The sequence below is a fragment of the Drosophila takahashii genome, chromosome 3L (assembly GCF_030179915.1).
Source record: "Drosophila takahashii strain IR98-3 E-12201 chromosome 3L, DtakHiC1v2, whole genome shotgun sequence".
Classification (NCBI taxonomy): Eukaryota; Metazoa; Arthropoda; class Insecta; order Diptera; family Drosophilidae; genus Drosophila; species Drosophila takahashii.
The window spans coordinates 29,914,453-29,933,752 of NC_091680.1; the positions used below are offsets into that span (position 1 = coordinate 29,914,453).

Below are 19,300 nucleotides of genomic sequence, written 5' to 3' on the forward strand. Positions count from 1 at the left end.
GAACCCATATAAGGCTGACCGTAAACTGACTACCCATCTCGTGGAGAGATTTGCGACAGTCTGCTATTGCTCGGGAGTTTGTATTCGTCGATTAGATTGATATAATAGCCGCTTGGCTATCACTATATATGTTTATGTGTCTGTCTTGGGTGTTTATGTCCCTTATACAGACGAGTGCTTCTCTTATGGCATGCACTTCCGCTTGGAATACACTGCAGTGGTCAGGAAGTCTGAAAGACTGCCTGATCTCTAGTTCTTCGGAGTATATGCCTCCACCAACGTGTCCGTCTAGATTGGAGCCGTCTGTATATAACCTGATTGCGTCTATTTAGCCTGGTCGGCCACGATCCCATTCTTCCCTACTTGGGATCAGAGCCTCAAAAGGTTGTGTGACTGTATTCACGGGTTTTACATAGATCCGTTTTTGCCGGTATCGATTTGTCATGCTGAAGAATCTTAGCGTGACCATAGAGTTGGGCTTTCCATTGCCCTGTATCCCTCAGTCGAATAGCTGCCGATTTGGCCCTTTCCATGCCTGCTAGGTCCAGGCTCTGGAGGTTCAAGATCGCGTTCAGCGCTTCGTTTGGGGTCAGAACAAGTTGCTCGTGTACGCATTTCAGCAGCGACCAGAGAAAGCATCACTGAGACAGCTACGACATTTCGCTTACATCTCCCAATTCTGCGCGACTATTATGCATGTGAAAGGATCAGAGAATGCAGTCGCAGACGCTTTTTCAAGATTATGCTCTATAACAACGCCGAATGTCATCAAATTATCGCAAATTGAAGAGGAGCAAGCGTTAGATTCTACACTGGTGTACCTTTTAAAAAAAACTTCATCTTTAAAACTTCAAAGGGTTCGATTTGATGACAACATCTCACTCTACTGCGATGTTTCTATAGGAAGCGTTCGTCCTTATGTACCCAAATCTTTGCGAAATGCTGTGTTTTCGTTCATTCACGATTTGTCTCATCCCAGTGGTCGGTAAACAGTTCAAGTGTGCCAAAAGTTTGTATGGCCCTGGATGATGAAAATGTCCTTAAATGGTGCAGAGTTTGTCTACCTTGTCAGCGCTCTAAGATCCACAAACACAACCACCTCTCACCAGAAAAGATTGACGTGCCAAACGGCAGATTTGAAAACGTATACATTGACATTGTAGTTATGCCATTACAACAAAACTATCGGTACTGTCTGACGATGATTGATAGATTTACGCGATGGCCAGAAGCTGTACCTTTCTCAAATATTACTGCTGAGACAAAAGCTAAGCCGTTCTGGACCCACTGGATATCTCAATTTGGATCTCCAAAAACAATAACTACGGACGAAGGAACACAATTTGAGTCAGCAGTTTTCAAACATCTTGCTAATCTGGCTGGAAGTAAACGCATACTCACGACGGCCTACCATCCTCAGTCAAACGGACTCATAGAGAGGTGGCACAGATCCTTTAAGTCATCTTTGATGTGCAACAGAGATACTCCGTGGCCGGAGTTACTGCCAACAGTTTTGCTTGGACTTCGTACCTGTTTCAAGGAGGACATTAAATCTTTAGCCTTAGAAATGGTATACGGAACACCTATTCGACTGCGAAATGTGTTTTTTTCCGTCTTGGACGATACGGTTGACCCCGCCTCGTTTTTGAGTATCTTTCGAGAGCACATGCAACAAGTGCGACCGACATTAACAGCACATCATACCAAGCAGAAGATGTTCTTATTGAAAGGGATCGATAAATGTACGCATGTATTTCTCCGCACTGACGCCGTAAAGCAGCCTCACGGTCCTCATGAGATTGTCAGACGCGAAAACGATCGTGTTTTCATTATTAGACTCAATGGCCATGAGACTGCAGTATCAGTTAAGCGCCTCGAACCAGAATTTTTAAAAAAAGGACGACCGCCAGTTGGATTTAGAAGAAGTTACTTCTAGACTGACTAGAGAAAAAAAAAACTACCTTGATTTAAGTCCACGGGCTTTAAATTAAGGAACGATGGACTAAAAATGGCTAAATAAGGCTATACATGGACATAAAAGTTTTCATTCCACATACATTCTAAGTCTAAATGGATTAAAAATGTACCAAAGGCCATACGGATTGTTACATGGACTTAAGTCAATTTTTAGTTTAGGTTAGGTTTAGGTTAGGTTTAGGTTAGGTAGGAACGGCTGCCAGACTATTGTCTGGCACACTTAGACCTCTGTGGGTCCGTTGTGATACCGTATGATCTCGTTTTTTCCCTGTTTTTCGGGATCCCCTGTCTCTTATGTCTCGTCTTAGAAGCCTAGAGAGCATTTCCGGATGATTAGCATGTCTTCCACCCTGAAGATTTTACAAAGGAGTTTAAGTCCTTAAGCTTGATCTCCGATATTTCGGTCAGATCGTTAAGAAAGGGGTATCCTAAGTGCTTCAGTCTAAGTCTGCAAAGGGCTGGGCAGAAGCAGAGAAGGTGTTCCACCGTTTCTTCTTCTTCCTCTGCAGCTCCTACAAAAGTCATTTTTCGGGGATTTTAGCCTGCCGGCATGTGTGCCGACTAGCCAGTGGCCTGTGAGGGCTCTAACTAACATACCACACTCTGTGCGGCTGAGTTTGAGTAATGCTGACGTTCTTTTATTGTTAATCACCGGCCATGTCTGGTGTGTGATGCGGCACTTTGGTGCATTCCGCCAATAAGTGTTGGCTAGTTTGATAAATTGATTTCTAATGTTTAGCTTGCAAGTTGCCATGGGCATACCGACACTCTCCTTTTCCGGAAGGAGAGGCATGATGGTGCCCTGCCTAGCTAACTCATCCGCTATGCAGTTGCCTACGATGTCCCGGTGACCCGGAACCCATATAAGGCTGACCGTAAACTGACTACCCATCTCGTGGAGAGATTTGCGACAGTCTGCTATTGCTCGGGAGTTTGTATTCGTCGATTAGATTGATATAATAGCCGCTTGGCTATCAATATATATGTTTATGTGTCTGTCTTGGGTGTTTATGTCCCTTATACAGACGAGTGCTTCTCTTATGGCATGCACTTCCGCTTGGAATACACTGCAGTGGTCAGGAAGTCTGAAAGACTGCCTGATCTCTAGTTCTTCGGAGTATATGCCTCCACCAACGTGTCCGTCTAGATTGGAGCCGTCTGTATATAACCTGATTGCGTCTATTTAGCCTGGTCGGCCACTATCCCATTCTTCCCTACTTGGGATCAGAGCCTCAAAAGGTTGTGTGACTGTATTCACGGGTTTTACATAGATCCGTTTTTGCCGGTATCGATTTGTCATGCTGAAGAATCTTAGCGTGACCATAGAGTTGGGCTTTCCATTGCCCTGTATCCCTCAGTCGAATAGCTGCCGATTTGGCCCTTTCCATGCCTGCTAGGTCCAGGCTCTGGAGGTTCAAGATCGCGTTCAGCGCTTCGTTTGGGGTCAGAACAAGTTGCTCGTGTACGCATTTCAGCAGCGACCAGAGAAAGCATCACTGAGACAGCTACGACATTTCGCTTACATCTCCCAATTCTGCGCGACTATTATGCATGTGAAAGGATCAGAGAATGCAGTCGCAGACGCTTTTTCAAGATTATGCTCTATAACAACGCCGAATGTCATCAAATTATCGCAAATTGAAGAGGAGCAAGCGTTAGATTCTACACTGGTGTACCTTTTAAAAAAAACTTCATCTTTAAAACTTCAAAGGGTTCGATTTGATGACAACATCTCACTCTACTGCGATGTTTCTATAGGAAGCGTTCGTCCTTATGTACCCAAATCTTTGCGAAATGCTGTGTTTTCGTTCATTCACGATTTGTCTCATCCCAGTGGTCGGTAAACAGTTCAAGTGTGCCAAAAGTTTGTATGGCCCTGGATGATGAAAATGTCCTTAAATGGTGCAGAGTTTGTCTACCTTGTCAGCGCTCTAAGATCCACAAACACAACCACCTCTCACCAGAAAAGATTGACGTGCCAAACGGCAGATTTGAAAACGTATACATTGACATTGTAGTTATGCCATTACAACAAAACTATCGGTACTGTCTGACGATGATTGATAGATTTACGCGATGGCCAGAAGCTGTACCTTTCTCAAATATTACTGCTGAGACAAAAGCTAAGCCGTTCTGGACCCACTGGATATCTCAATTTGGATCTCCAAAAACAATAACTACGGACGAAGGAACACAATTTGAGTCAGCAGTTTTCAAACATCTTGCTAATCTGGCTGGAAGTAAACGCATACTCACGACGGCCTACCATCCTCAGTCAAACGGACTCATAGAGAGGTGGCACAGATCCTTTAAGTCATCTTTGATGTGCAACAGAGATACTCCGTGGCCGGAGTTACTGCCAACAGTTTTGCTTGGACTTCGTACCTGTTTCAAGGAGGACATTAAATCTTTAGCCTTAGAAATGGTATACGGAACACCTATTCGACTGCGAAATGTGTTTTTTTCCGTCTTGGACGATACGGTTGACCCCGCCTCGTTTTTGAGTATCTTTCGAGAGCACATGCAACAAGTGCGACCGACATTAACAGCACATCATACCAAGCAGAAGATGTTCTTATTGAAAGGGATCGATAAATGTACGCATGTATTTCTCCGCACTGACGCCGTAAAGCAGCCTCACGGTCCTCATGAGATTGTCAGACGCGAAAACGATCGTGTTTTCATTATTAGACTCAATGGCCATGAGACTGCAGTATCAGTTAAGCGCCTCGAACCAGAATTTATAAAAAAAGGACGACCGCCAGTTGGATTTAGAAGAAGTTACTTCTAGACTGACTAGAGAAAAAAAAAACTACCTTGATTTAAGTCCACGGGCTTTAAATTAAGGAACGATGGACTAAAAATGGCTAAATAAGGCTATACATGGACATAAAAGTTTTCATTCCACATACATTCTAAGTCTAAATGGATTAAAAATGTACCAAAGGCCATACGGATTGTTACATGGACTTAAGTCAATTTTTAGTTTAGGTTAGGTTTAGGTTAGGTTTAGGTTAGGTTTAGGTTAGGTTTAGGTTAGGTAGGAACGGCTGCCAGACTATTGTCTGGCACACTTAGACCTCTGTGGGTCCGTTGTGATACCGTATGATCTCGTTTTTTCCCTGTTTTTCGGGATCCCCTGTCTCTTATGTCTCGTCTTAGAAGCCTAGAGAGCATTTCCGGATGATTAGCATGTCTTCCACCCTGAAGATTTTACAAAGGAGTTTAAGTCCTTAAGCTTGATCTCCGATATTTCGGTCAGATCGTTAAGAAAGGGGTATCCTAAGTGCTTCAGTCTAAGTCTGCAAAGGGCTGGGCAGAAGCAGAGAAGGTGTTCCACCGTTTCTTCTTCTTCCTCTGCAGCTCCTACAAAAGTCATTTTTCGGGGATTTTAGCCTGCCGGCATGTGTGCCGACTAGCCAGTGGCCTGTGAGGGCTCTAACTAACATACCACACTCTGTGCGGCTGAGTTTGAGTAATGCTGACGTTCTTTTATTGTTAATCACCGGCCATGTCTGGTGTGTGATGCGGCACTTTGGTGCATTCCGCCAATAAGTGTTGGCTAGTTTGATAAATTGATTTCTAATGTTTAGCTTGCAAGTTGCCATGGGCATACCGACACTCTCCTTTTCCGGAAGGAGAGGCATGATGGTGCCCTGCCTAGCTAACTCATCCGCTATGCAGTTGCCTACGATGTCCCGGTGACCCGGAACCCATATAAGGCTGACCGTAAACTGACTACCCATCTCGTGGAGAGATTTGCGACAGTCTGCTATTGCTCGGGAGTTTGTATTCGTCGATTAGATTGATATAATAGCCGCTTGGCTATCACTATATATGTTTATGTGTCTGTCTTGGGTGTTTATGTCCCTTATACAGACGAGTGCTTCTCTTATGGCATGCACTTCCGCTTGGAATACACTGCAGTGGTCAGGAAGTCTGAAAGACTGCCTGATCTCTAGTTCTTCGGAGTATATGCCTCCACCAACGTGTCCGTCTAGATTGGAGCCGTCTGTATATAACCTGATTGCGTCTATTTAGCCTGGTCGGCCACGATCCCATTCTTCCCTACTTGGGATCAGAGCCTCAAAAGGTTGTGTGACTGTATTCACGGGTTTTACATAGATCCGTTTTTGCCGGTATCGATTTGTCATGCTGAAGAATCTTAGCGTGACCATAGAGTTGGGCTTTCCATTGCCCTGTATCCCTCAGTCGAATAGCTGCCGATTTGGCCCTTTCCATGCCTGCTAGGTCCAGGCTCTGGAGGTTCAAGATCGCGTTCAGCGCTTCGTTTGGGGTAGTTCGAAGGGCTCCACTAATACACAAAGCCGCCATTCGCTGTACTTTGTTTAAAGGAGTTAGGATGCATTGTTTTTGTAGAGCGATCCACCATAGAGCCACCCCGTATAGAAGGATTGGCTTGACTACCGCTGTGTAGATCCAGTTTACAATTTTGGGTGACATGCCCCATCTTAGCCCAATTGCTTTTTTACAGGAGTAAAGTGCAATGGTTGCCTTTTTGGTTCTCTCTTGGTTGTTTAGGCCCCATTTAAGGCGCTTATCTAATACCAACCCCAGGTATCTGGCGTGTTCGCTAAAAGAGAGAGCGCAGTTATTTAATATGGGTGGGTTGAGTTGTGGGATCTTGTACTTATTCGTAAATAGAACAAGCTCCGTTTTTGAGGGATTTACCCCGAGTCCGTTTTTTATCGTCCATTCCGATAGTATTTTTAGCTTTGCGGTCATAAGATCGCAGAGTGTTTGTGGATACTTACCATTAAAGATGATGGCGACATGGTCTGCGTATGCCACCACTTTGCATCCTCCTCCTTCCAGAATTCGCAGTAGTTTATTCACTGCGATATTCCACAGAAGGGGGGATAAAACGCCCCCTTGTGGGGTTCCTCTGTTCACTAGTCTAGTTTGAGTTGACTATCAACAGTTTATGGATCAGCCTCACTAGTTGAGCCTCAACCCCTAGTTCTGTGAGTGAGTCTGTTATTGCTGTTGGTAGTACGTTGTTGAAGGCTCCCTCTATGTCTAGGAATGCGATCAGTGTGTACTCCTTATTGTTGAGTGATTTCTCGATGCTGCTTACCACGACATGTAGCGCCGATTCGGTTGACTTACCCTTGGTGTAGGCGTGTTGTGCCTCGGACAGTTGTGCCGGGTTTATGGTGGCTCTCAGGTGTAGACCTAACAGTCTCTCGAAGCTTTTAAGCAGGAAAGATGTCAGGCTTATTGGCCTGAAGTCCTTTGCTGTGGTGTGGGTGGTCTTTCCTGCCTTGGGAATGAAGACCACTTTCGTTTCCCGCCATCTGGTTGGTAGCTCTCCTACCGCCAAAATGGTGCGGAAGATTTTACTAAGCCAATTTATAGCTAGCTGACCTGCTTGTTGGATATGTTCCGGTGTTATTCCGTCTGGTCCCGGCGATTTGTATGGTTTGAAGCTCTGAATGGCCCATTTAATGTTGCGGTCTGATATGAGGAGATCTAGATTGATCCCTTCTCCGCCAATTCTTTCTGGAGGACGCCCAGTTAGTTGGCTTCCTGGGAAGTGAGCGTCTAGAAGTAGGTCTAGGGACTCGTTGCTAGAGTCCGACCAGGATCCATTCGCTTTCTGTAGATAGCCTAGGGGCGCGGCTGTCTTGGAGAGTATTTTCCTGAGCCTTGCAGCATCAGTCGTTTCTTCTATGTCAGAGCAAAAAGTGTGCCATGCGGCTCGTTTCGCTCTTCTAAGGGCCTTTTTGTACGAGGCTAATTCGCGCTTGTAGCATTGCTAGTTTGTTTCCTCGTTTCCTGCCTTTGCTCTGTTAAACAGGCCTCTGCAGCTGGATCTGAGGATTGATAGTTGTTGGGGGGTTTTTTCTTCCCTCTTGGTTTCCCTATTAGGCATGCAACTTTGAAGGCCGAGTTGCAAGCATTTGTGAAAATGTCTACTGTTGTATCCAGCTCCTGTGGATCTGTTGTGCTTTCTGGCGGTTCCGTGGGAAGGATATTCGTCAGAACTTCTTTGTATATAGGCCAGTCAGCCCTTCTGGGGTTTGCGAAGCTGACCGGCAAGGGTGAATCAAGGGACAATATTGTTTCAATGAATCTATGGTCTGAGAAAGAGTGCTGGTCGGAGACGAACCAGTTTCTGACTGCACTTACTAGTGAATCTGATACCAACGTTAGATCTATGATCGTTTGGCACGCTTTGGTTATGACGGTGGGGACATTTCCCCTATTGCATAAAAATAGGTTCGAGTTAAGAATAAAGTCAAAAAGAGACTCACCTCTGTCGTTGTTGTTTGGGCAACCCCACTGGGTGTGATGGGCGTTGGCGTCACAGCCTATTACCAAACCTGTCTTGAGCTCTTCGCATTCCTTTGCCAGTCCTCTGACTAGCGCGTCTGGGGTGTCTTCCTTTTCAAAGGCCATGTAGGCCCATAGCAGCCTAATGGAGCCGTGCTGCAGCTCCAGGCTTACTGAGGTGTTATCTCCGTTGCTGTAATTGCGAAGCAGAAATATATTTAGGTGCCTTTTGGCTAAAATGCAGGTTCGAATTTTACCTTGTTTGGGGTCAAGCATTAGCTTATACTCTTTTGTTCCCAGTCCAGCAACATTGCCTCCTACCACCCAAGGTTCCTGTACCAGGACTAAGTCGGCTTCGCCCTGAGCCAGGCGAAGCTGTAGCGCAGCCGAAGCTGCCTTACTGTGGTGGAGATTGATTCGCAGAAGTCTTAGCGACATCTGCGTCTGCAACCTCCACAACAGTGACGTCGGCCTCCTCCTAGTGATGTAAATTTGGGCCGAAACTTCGATGTCGATGTTCATCGTTGTTTGCAAAATGAAACATCGATGTTGTGTGGAACATCGGCTCGAAACATCGATGCATCGATGTTTTCGACCCATTATGTTATTTTTCCTAGTTCAATTTTACAAAGCTAGAATCAGGTACTGCAGGCCCTTCAACATGTTAAACAATTTTATGAAGGGAACGCAGCACAGTGTAAGATTTTGCCAATTTAGGGGAACTTAAATCAGTAGGAGTCGTATTTTTAAATATATCGGCTTCAAATTTTGAGTGAATATTCTAGTAAGCCCAACGATTATGTTGGACATAGAAAAATGGGCGTGGCACTTTTGGGGGCGTTAAAAATTGAAAAAAAAATGTTTTTTTTTAAGATAAAAACTCCAAAAAAAAATATTTAAAAAAATGTTCGACATTTTTAACTATTTTCTTATTTTTTGTTATAATTTTCGCCAACTTAAAAAATTTTGTTTTTAATTTTTGGAGACCACTTTTTTTTTTTTTTTTGAAAAATGTTGAATTTTGATTATATGCTCATGTTTTTAGCTGTAGCTTCGATATTATAAGCTAAGCAGCTGCAAATAAGGTTTTATATTAAAGATAATTGATAAAAAAAACAAAAAAACTTTGGTCTATATTTCTAAGATTTTTTTTTATTAAATGGTAACAATTCAAACTTCATGTGTACATCGTCTAGTGGAGACAGTGACTCAAAAATGTCTTCTTGAGCACTTATCAGCAGTTTTACGGTATGATCAATAATGGATTGTAAACTTATTTCAGCATAGGAATTTCTTACTTTTATACCAGTAGGATAGCATAACATTTTTATCTCCTATTAGGAGATAATTTAGCTTTCTTAATTATAGTCCCCGTGGACGGGGGAGCATTTGGTAATTCATTAATTAATTTAGCTGAATCCCGTTTTCCTTCTGCCCGCAAAGCCAGTCTTCGCCATTTAATGTGACCTGAAGGCCACTTGCATTATGAGCAAAAAACATGGCTTTATCTCTCCTAGATTTCTCAAATCGGTTTTGAAACTCAAAAGACAGTGTAATTTCAATTTGGAGTGATCAATGTCATTGCCAAACACCATCACTGCGTGCTTTACAAGAGCGTCTCGCGGAGTGGTTTTTATGTTTTTCGACCAAACCTCGAAAAATGCAGCACGGCTTATTTCACTCGTTTCTAAATAGAAGGTCTTTGGGCAAAATATGGGCAAGATTTTATTTTAGATTCTGAATCAGAATGAATGCATGCGAATGAATGCGAAGAATACGATAGAATAATATAAGTTTTTTTCCACCAAAAAACAGAAATACACTACACTTACTTTTTTGGTCCCAAAAAAATTTGTTTGTTTTTAAAAGTGGATTAAGTGGATTAAAGTTTCTGGGAAAAATAACTTTTGGCTGCTCCCACTGATCACGCGATGCAATTGATAAGACTAAACTTTGTCAACTGTTGCTCGCTTCCCAGTGCTATTTTGCATGCATTTCTAAAGTCCAGCTTTAAAAACCGTTATCTCCCAAAAAAAAATTATTTGTTTTGTTTTGTGCCTGTTTTTGTAATAGTTGAACATTTCTAAAAGTGCTGCTAAAAGCTCATCGACCTCAAAAATAGTTCAACTTTTGCTAAAAGTCCCGCTAGATTGGCAAAATCTTACACTGTGCGGTCCTATGAGTACAGTTTCCAAAGAAGGAGCGCGTTATTTTGCTACATTCATAGACGACAAGACGCGTTATGTATCGGTGTATATGCTTAAAACAAAGGACCAAGTTTTTGAGAAATTCAAAGAATTTATGTTGTTAGCTGAGAAGCAAACTGGGCAGCAGATTAACGCTATACGGAGCGATAATGGTAGAGAGTACATTAATGGCGCATTCGAAAACTTCCTGGTAATCGGACGCTAGTGGAAATGGCAAGAAGCATGATGGTTCACGCTAATGCGAACGAGTACCTGTGGGGGGAAGCGATAATGACTGCGATGTATTTGAGGAACCGATCAGAAACGTCTACATTGCCAGACATGACTCCATACGAAGCATGGTTTGGAAAAAAATCCAGCGTATCCCATCTTAAGGTGTTTGGTACAAAGGCAATTGTGCTTGACAAGACAAGGAAAAGAAAATTTTCTCAGAAAGGAATAGAGCATATCCTGGTTGGGTACTCAGAAACTGCCAAAGCGTATAGACTCTTCAATCCTGATACGCAAACTATCAAGGCAGCTAGAGATGTGGTGTTCCTTGAGCACGATATAACAAAAAGCGAGGATATATCGACCGTAGAATTGGCAGAAAATGGAAGCGTTTTTGGTGAGGAGATAAATGGCGGTCATGATGGAAATGACGGAGATCTTGCAAGAGACGAACAGTCGGGAGCCGAACATGGTGAAGACGAGTTGGTTGATAGCGTCAACAGAGGTCAGCGAGGCCCAGGTAGACCTAAGATAATTCGTACTGGAAGGCCAGGACGACCACGTAAGGAGTACAATATGCTTAACGCTATTGGAGTTGCCGACGTCCAAGTACCGAGTGGAGTCAAGGAGGCTTTGAGCTTGACACAGGCTGAAGAATGGAAGCTTGCGATGCAGAAGGAGTATTCTCAACTACAGTCCACCAAGACATGGAGTATTGTAGATCTTCCTCCTGGTGAGAGAACTATTGGATGCAAATGGGTGTTTGCGGTTAAAGGAGACCAGTACGGCAACGTGGAACGGTTTAGGGCTCGCTTAGTCGCAAAAGGTTGGGGACAGGAGTACGGCATAAACTACACAAAAACATTTTCCCCAGTGGCTCGGTATTCTTCCATCCGATTGGTGATTGCACTGGCGGTCGAGAACAAAATGTTTATGCATCAAATGGACGTCTCAGCTGCGTATCTCAATAGCGACCTACAAGATGTAGTCTACATGCGGCAACCGGAAGGGTTCGTGGACACAGCGTATCCAAAAAGAGTGTTGAGGTTGCACAAGTCTTTATACGGTCTGAAGCAGAGTGGGCGTGAATGGAACAAGAAATTGGATGATACTCTTCAGCGTATTGGTTTTTTACAATGTACCAGTGAGCCGTGCATTTATACCAAGAACCACGGCGAAAAGTTTAACTTAATTGTTGTATATGTCGATGATCTAATTATTGCTTGTTCCAGAAAAGAAGACCTTGTCGATATAAAACTTCAAATCGCACGAGAATTTGCAGTAGTAGATGGCGGAGAGCTGAATCATTTTATAGGCATGGAGATCGAGCGGAATGGAGAGACGGGCAGTGTGGCAATTGGCCATAAGCAGTATATCGACGGGCTGTTACGAGATTATGGCATGGAGGACTGTAAGCCGAATGCAACGCCTTTGGAGGTTGGTTATGAGAACCTATGTGTTTTGGAAGACTGTCCACGAGTCAACCTGAAGCTGTATCAATCGCTTATTGGATCACTGCTGTACCTAGCAATGACTACGAGGCCAGACATTGTTCATTGTGTGGCAAAGTTGGCTCAGAGGTGCAGTGACCCCCATAAGGAACATGAGGTGGCCGCTAAACGCGTCCTTCGTTACCTAAAAGAAACTTCGGACTTGAAGTTGTACTATGTTCGAACTGGTGTGCCTGTTCACTGCTTTGTGGATGCAGACTGGGCAGGTGACTGTACTGACCGCAAATTGTTCAGCGGTTGGGCGTTCTTTATGGCTGGAGCAGCGTTTTCGTGGGAGTCGAAAAAGCAGAGCATCATAGCACTCAGTAGCACGGAGGCTGAGTATGTGGCGCTTTCAACAGCAGCTAAGGAGGCTGCTTACGTGCTGAAGCTGATATCTGAGATGGGTTTCGAGACGGCGCCAACATTGATGATCTACAGTGACAATCAGAGCGCACAATGTTTACCTAAGAATGCGACTTTTCATGCTAGAAGTAAACATATAGATATCAAGTATCATTTCATAAGAGATTTGTATAAGAAGAATGTCATTGATATTGAATATGTTCCAACCGAAGATATGATTTCAGATGTGCTAACTAAAGCCCTATGTAAAGTTAAGCACACAAATGTATTACAAACTAAAAAAGAATCTCTTGAATTAGATATATCGCGGTGAGAAGGAGTGTTGAAAATATTTGCATATGCACCACTGTATGTCTTATTCATTTTTAAGTTATACACTTATGTAACGAGTAACGAATCCTTTTTCTTCTTTATGTTCTGGTTCTGCCTGCGTGCAGCATTTTCTTTCAGTCTCTAATAAATCGTCAAACCGAATATATTTATTGATTAATATTAATATTTATATATTTATTATGGTTCAATAGTAACAGTAATTGAATGATTCAAAATTGAAAAACTTAAACATAGTATTTTTCAAAATATAATTATTCATGAGCTAAAAAAAAATGCAATACATTTTTTTCGATTAATAGCGATTTCTTCTTGAGCTAAAAAAAATGTTTCTGAAAAGTGTATAAGAAGGAAAATTGAACAAATACGGTTAAATTTTTTATTTTCTAGGAAAATATTTCTTAAAATCACACATTTTTTTCTCTATGTTAGAAAAATCTTCAAATATTTTTTCTGTTTTTAGAAAAACAATATTTCTATTATGTAGAAATATTTATAATGTCAATGGCAATTTTTTTTTATTTTTAGAAAAGTTTAGTCTTTTTTTTCTAAAATCAATGGCGATTTTAAACCTCAAATAAAGAAAGGAAGATTAGAAAAATAAACCTTATAATTTAGAAAAAAAATTGATTTTTCTGTATTTGAGAAAAAAATTTCTAAAAAAAACTCGTTTAATAGAGAATTTTTTTGAAGATTAGAAAATTTTTCTGAAGATTAGAACATTTTGCCTCTTTATAAAATATATTTTTAAAGCACAGAAAAAATTTTTTTTCTATATTTAAGATAAAATACTTTTTTGAGTACACTCTCGACAGTTATTATTTTCAAAGTTTCTAAATTAATTTTTAAATCACAGGCTTCCATAAAGTCTCTGCCTAGCACAATATTACAGCCCATAGATTCATCAGCCACAACAATTAAATTAAACGAAGTCTTTATTTCTTTTTTCATTACAAAGCATAACATTTTTCCAACGCTTTTCAATAAGCTTTTTTTTATTCCAAAATAAGTCTCTTCTTGAGGTTCTAGTTTAATGTTTCTTGGTACAAGCGATTTTTTGATTAATGATACTGGGCTTCCTAAATCTATTAAGCATTCTGTAATGATTGGCTGGTTAGGGTTTTCAAAACAAAAAATTTTAAAGAATCTTACGTAATTATTGACATCTTGCTTCTTATTTTGTGGACATCCGCTGATGAAATGATCGGCAGCTCCACACGCATAACAAGTCCCTGGTGTCCGCTTCGGTTTGGTGCACTTTCTGGCCCAGTGCCCCTTTCCATTGAAGTTATAGCAACGCGTCTCCTTGCTCGTCGGATCGGTCTTGAACGTCTGCATCTTGTTTTTTCCTGGACCTCTTGCTGGCAACCTAATATCCGCAAAAGCTTTCAGCATCCTTCCTGGACTGTCGAAACATTGCAACTTGCCTGAGTGCGTAGATTGACCGTCGGAATGCCAACGATCAGGCCATCCAGTAGTTCATCGTCCTCCATGTTGACATCTCGGGCCAGTCTGCATTTTTCCTCGAAGTACACAGCCAATTTTTCCTCCGGTTTCCATAGGCGCGCCTCGAATTTCCGCCTCATTTTAGCCTTTGACTCGTTGCCGCCGAAAGCGAGCTGTAATTGCTGCAACAACTCACTTGTCGGTTTAATGAATCGCGATGCATCAGCATGCATCCACTGCAACGAACTGCCTTTAAGTTTGCTGATCAGCAAAACTCTGCGCTGGGTGTCCGACAAGTTGTACAACGCGGATATATTATCCCATTGGGATATCCACGATCGAATCGGAATTTTTTCCGAGAAATCCATCAACATTTCTTTAGGTAAATTAAATCCAGCTGAAGAAAACTCCCCATCGACCCTTCCACTTGGGCGCAGTAGTATGTTTGCATTCGAATTTTGGTTTGCAACACTGCCACTGTTACCACCGTGTGCCGCCAAGTTCTAGAAAATTCTCGCCGTTCCTTTGTACCGCATTCGCAGAACTGGCGCGTCTCTCGTCATCTTCTCCGTTTTCAACTCCGCTGTTCTCGCCGCTCCATGTCTACACACCGTTCGTCGAATGGTTGTTTGTCTCGCCAGTTCCTCGATTCTTGTCGCCACTTGTCTGCATCTCTCGTTCTTGCATGTTCTCGAACTTCTGAGAACCGTTGCTTTTGCTGGCGTCTGTCTGCACGTAATTCGGCGAAACGTTGGTTTCGGCGCCACTGCCGCTGCTGCCCGAAGTGACGCTGTCGATCTGCATGTGTAGAAACTCTAGACATTTCTGGGCCTTTTCGATTTCTGCGCGCAACTCCTCCATAGTTTTCACACCACAATTTGGCTCCTTCTGACTCTGAAACTGGGGGCATTCGTCTTCCGAACATGTGGATCCCGTATCCCTTATTTCTCCGTCCTCCTGACTGATTTGTGGGACGGAGCCTCGGTTTTCCGGTGGCACACCGGCGACTCGCGAAAAAAGTTCGGCCTTAGATCCAGTTGTCGGAAAATTTAGGAGTTCCAACCACCTTTTTAATTGAGTCACAGACACGTCACTGATTTCTAAAACCATTTCCGTTTTAATTCAAGTTTTAAATTTATTTTAATTTGTTGGTTTTTTTTCCGGTATCCCACTTCTGAGATTGTATCAGGATGTTCTTTTAATTATTCCACAAGTTCTTTATTTTGTCTTTGTAAAGTTCACAATCGGTTTACACTGTCTTCCTTGATCTTTTAATTCGAACTGACTCATTGCTCGCAGGCAACTCCATTTCAACCCCCGTTTTAGGCTCTCGAGAGAGGAGATCCGTTCTCACGATATCGATAAGTGTGACCAGAGTAGATTAATGCAACTTATGTATAACAACATTAATATTACAACTAAAGCTAGCATTTATATAAAGTACAATAATTACATAGTGTACTATATTACACCTAGCATGTTACAATATATAAACTGGTGGAAAAATATATATAAAATAAGTATATACATACGTAACACTATGCAGCATCAAAAATTTACCTCGATGGATGCTATATTTTTGGATTCGTTACGAAAAAAATACACAGGGCGGCAACACTATTTTGACTATGTTTTCTAGAATTTGTTTCTGCCTTTAAAAAAATCCTAAAATTATTCTAAGTATGGGGTTTGAAAGATAAAGAGTGTATCTTTTAAAAAACTTTAACGTCGAATCATATAATTACTATTTTATCATCTACAATATTTAGAAGTGATTTAGTAATGTTTGTGGTGTTAGCCGATATAAGTGACCGGGATACTGCTTGGAAGCCAAAATCATTCTTTAGTATATCCTTCTCAAAAGCCGTTGTCACTGCGTTGACATATTCAGAAACCATTTGAGCGTGTTGCAGTTCAAAAATATTGGCTATAGTTTCGTTACTACTTCCGAGGCGGAGCTTTGCCAAAAATATAACCAAAGCTTCTTCTATGGTTCGATTTGCAGAGTTTTTCATCGAATTAAGAGATCCCTTGAGTTCCTCAAGTTGTATCCAGCTTAAACCTGCAGGTAAAATATCAAAACTCTACAACTTTTGATAAAATTAATATTTTTATGGTTTACCAGTAAAGTGGAGAAGCTGCTTATCTGTCAACTTCTCGAGTCTTTTGGCTTGATTAGTGAACTGCAACAGTTCTCCTATCTCACTAATAGGTATATCGCTAAAACTGCAAGTCGCTGTTAACCCGGATATTTCGTTTTCAAAAAACCTATCATTTATAAGGTGTTCTCTGCAGCAGCGATTGAGTCTTGGAATGTAAGTGCCTCTTACTGAATAGCATTGAAACCGAGCTTTCTTTGGAACAACCATTAGGTTCTTTGTCTTTCGGCAAATAAAACAGTATTTATGGGTTGAACAAACTCTTGGGATCTCCAAAGTCACTCTCTCCTCGTCCTCGACTTCATTAGACCTTTGTGGTAATGTCTTGAAGTCGCAGTCGGCGTTGTTGTCGTCTTCATCACTTTCCAAGTTTGTTTCATTATTTTTATATTTTTTAAGAAAACAATTATGGCATATAGTCGAGCCAACGGCAATTACTTTCCCAAGCCTAGAGCTGAAAGTATTAGCGTCTTCTTGATTCATAATATGTTTTTTTCCTATGTTCGACTTGCGAAGCCAACGGGAACAACTTGAACATTTTTCAGCCATATTTGAGCAAGAAAAAACTTCGAATGACTTAACTAATTGCTAATTGTCAAATCAAAGGTTGAGAATAAGATAAAAACGACACCGTTAGAGTTACCACATTTTCAGTGCTTACACATATAACTTTCCCTAAATTAAACGCAAGCTAATACACAAACCGACCTGTATTCTAGTTTTTCCTTTTTTTGACACTGTTGCACCACCTATAAAATTATGATTGTTTTTTATTAATTCAATGGTTAGGAGACACATAAACTGTAAAAAATGGGTGAGGTTGCCAAAACTTGAAAGTGGTAAAAAAAATGTTTGAAAATTTTAATCGCGGTTTTCTGCACTTTTAAAAAGTCTTAAAAATTCCAAGCTTCTTTAGCGAGGACCTATTTCTTATCCCTTGGATTTCTCATCACTAATTTTCAGTTAAGCGTTTCCGTTGGTCAAATATAAGCTTAAATACATTTTTGGATTGCAGACGATTACTCCTAAGCCAAAGGTCCAATAGCTTTGAAAATTGGTTTCCATACTCTCCTTCTAATTATCTACCATCGCTAATTCAAAATTTTTAAAAATCGCTGGGGGCCGTTTTCCATACGTAAGTCTGCTATGCCCTTTGGAGTGAATATTCTAGTAGGCCCAACGATTATGTTGGACATAAAAAAATGGGCGTGGCACTTTTGGGGGCGTTAAAAATTTAAAAAAACTGCTTTTTTAAAGATAAAAACGCAAAAAAAAATATTTAAAAAAAATGTTCGACATTTTTAAGTATTTTCGTATTTTTTGTTATAATTTTCGCCAACTTAAAAAATTTTGTTTTTAATTTTTGGAGACCACTTTTTTTTTTTTTTTTGAAAAATGTTGAATTTTGGTTATATGCTCATGTTTTTAGCTGTAACTTCGATGTTATAAGCTGAGCAGCTGCAAATAAGGTTTTATATTAAAGATAATTGATAAAAAAAACAAAAAAACTTTGGTTTATATTTTTAAGATTTTTTTTTATTAAATGGTAACAATTCAAACTTCATGTGTACATCGTCTAGTGGAGACAGTGACTCAAAAATGTCTTCTTGAGCTTTTATCAGCCGTTTTACGGTATGATCAATAAGGGATTGTAAACTTATTTCAGCATAGGATTCTCTTACTTTTATACCAGTAGGATAGCATAACATTTTTGGCTCCTTAACGAGATCATAACATGGATATAATTTTGGACAGACAATTTTTGTGGTATTGTACTTCTATTTCTACAGAAGGGCAACTGCTTGATCTGCTGAAAGGTGTTTTGCAGTGCTATTAGAAGATAATTTAGCTTTCTTAATTATAGTCCCCGTGGACGGGGGAGCATTTGGTAATTCATAAATTAATTTAGCTGAATCCCGTTTACCTTCCGCCCGCAAAGCCTGTTCTGCGGCTGATAGCAATTGATCCTCATCTATCGTTGACAACAATTCTTGGCTTTTCTTTTTTTGTGTTTTAGGACAACACTCAGAATAGGCTTTTTTTGCCCTCCCTCTTGTACTTGAGGTGGAAGCAATGACATCAATGCGATAGTCTTCGCCATTTAATGTGACCTGAAGCCAACTTGCATTATGAGCCAAAAACCTGGCCTTGTCTCTCCTAGATTTCTCAAATCTGTTTTGAAACTCAAAAGACAGTTTACTCATGTGTAATTTCAATTTGGAGTGATCAATGTCATTGCCAAACACCATCACTGCGTGCTTTACAAGAGCGTCTCGCTGAGCGGTTTTTATGTTTTTCGACCAAACCTCGAAAAATGCAGCACGGCTTATTTCACTCATTTCTAAATAGAAGGTCTTTGGGCAAAATATGGGCAAGATTTTATTTTAGGTTCTGAATCAGAATGAATGCATGCGAATGATGTATGTTCTGGTTGGATAGAATACGATAGAATAATATAAGTTTTTTTCCACCAAAAAACAGAAATATGAAAAGTGAAATTTTAAAAGTGGATTAAGAATTGTCTAAAGTTTCTGGGAAAAATAACTTTTGGCTGCTCCCACTGATCACGCGATGCAATTGATAAGACTAAACTTTGTCAACTGTTGCTCGCTTCCCAGTGCAATTTTGCATGCATTTCTAAAGTCCAACTTTAAAAACCGTTATCTCCCAAAAAAAAATTATTTGTTTTGTTTTGTGCCTGTTTTCGTAATAGTTGAACATTTCTAAAAGTGCTGCTAAAAGCTCATCGACCTCAAAAATAGTTCAACTTTTGCTAAAAGTTCCGCTAGATTGGCAAAATCTTACACTGTGCGCAGGT

General features: G+C 41.0%; 1 protein-coding gene and 1 pseudogene across 3 annotated transcripts in view; one reads left to right on the top strand and one right to left on the bottom strand.

The window, feature by feature from the left end:
• nAChRalpha4 (nicotinic acetylcholine receptor alpha4) overlaps positions 1-19,300 on the top strand; it is a 510,593-nt gene that overhangs the window by 68,503 nt on the left and 422,790 nt on the right. The window lies entirely within an intron of this gene.
• Positions 5,165-8,796, bottom strand: LOC123002445 (uncharacterized; annotated as a pseudogene).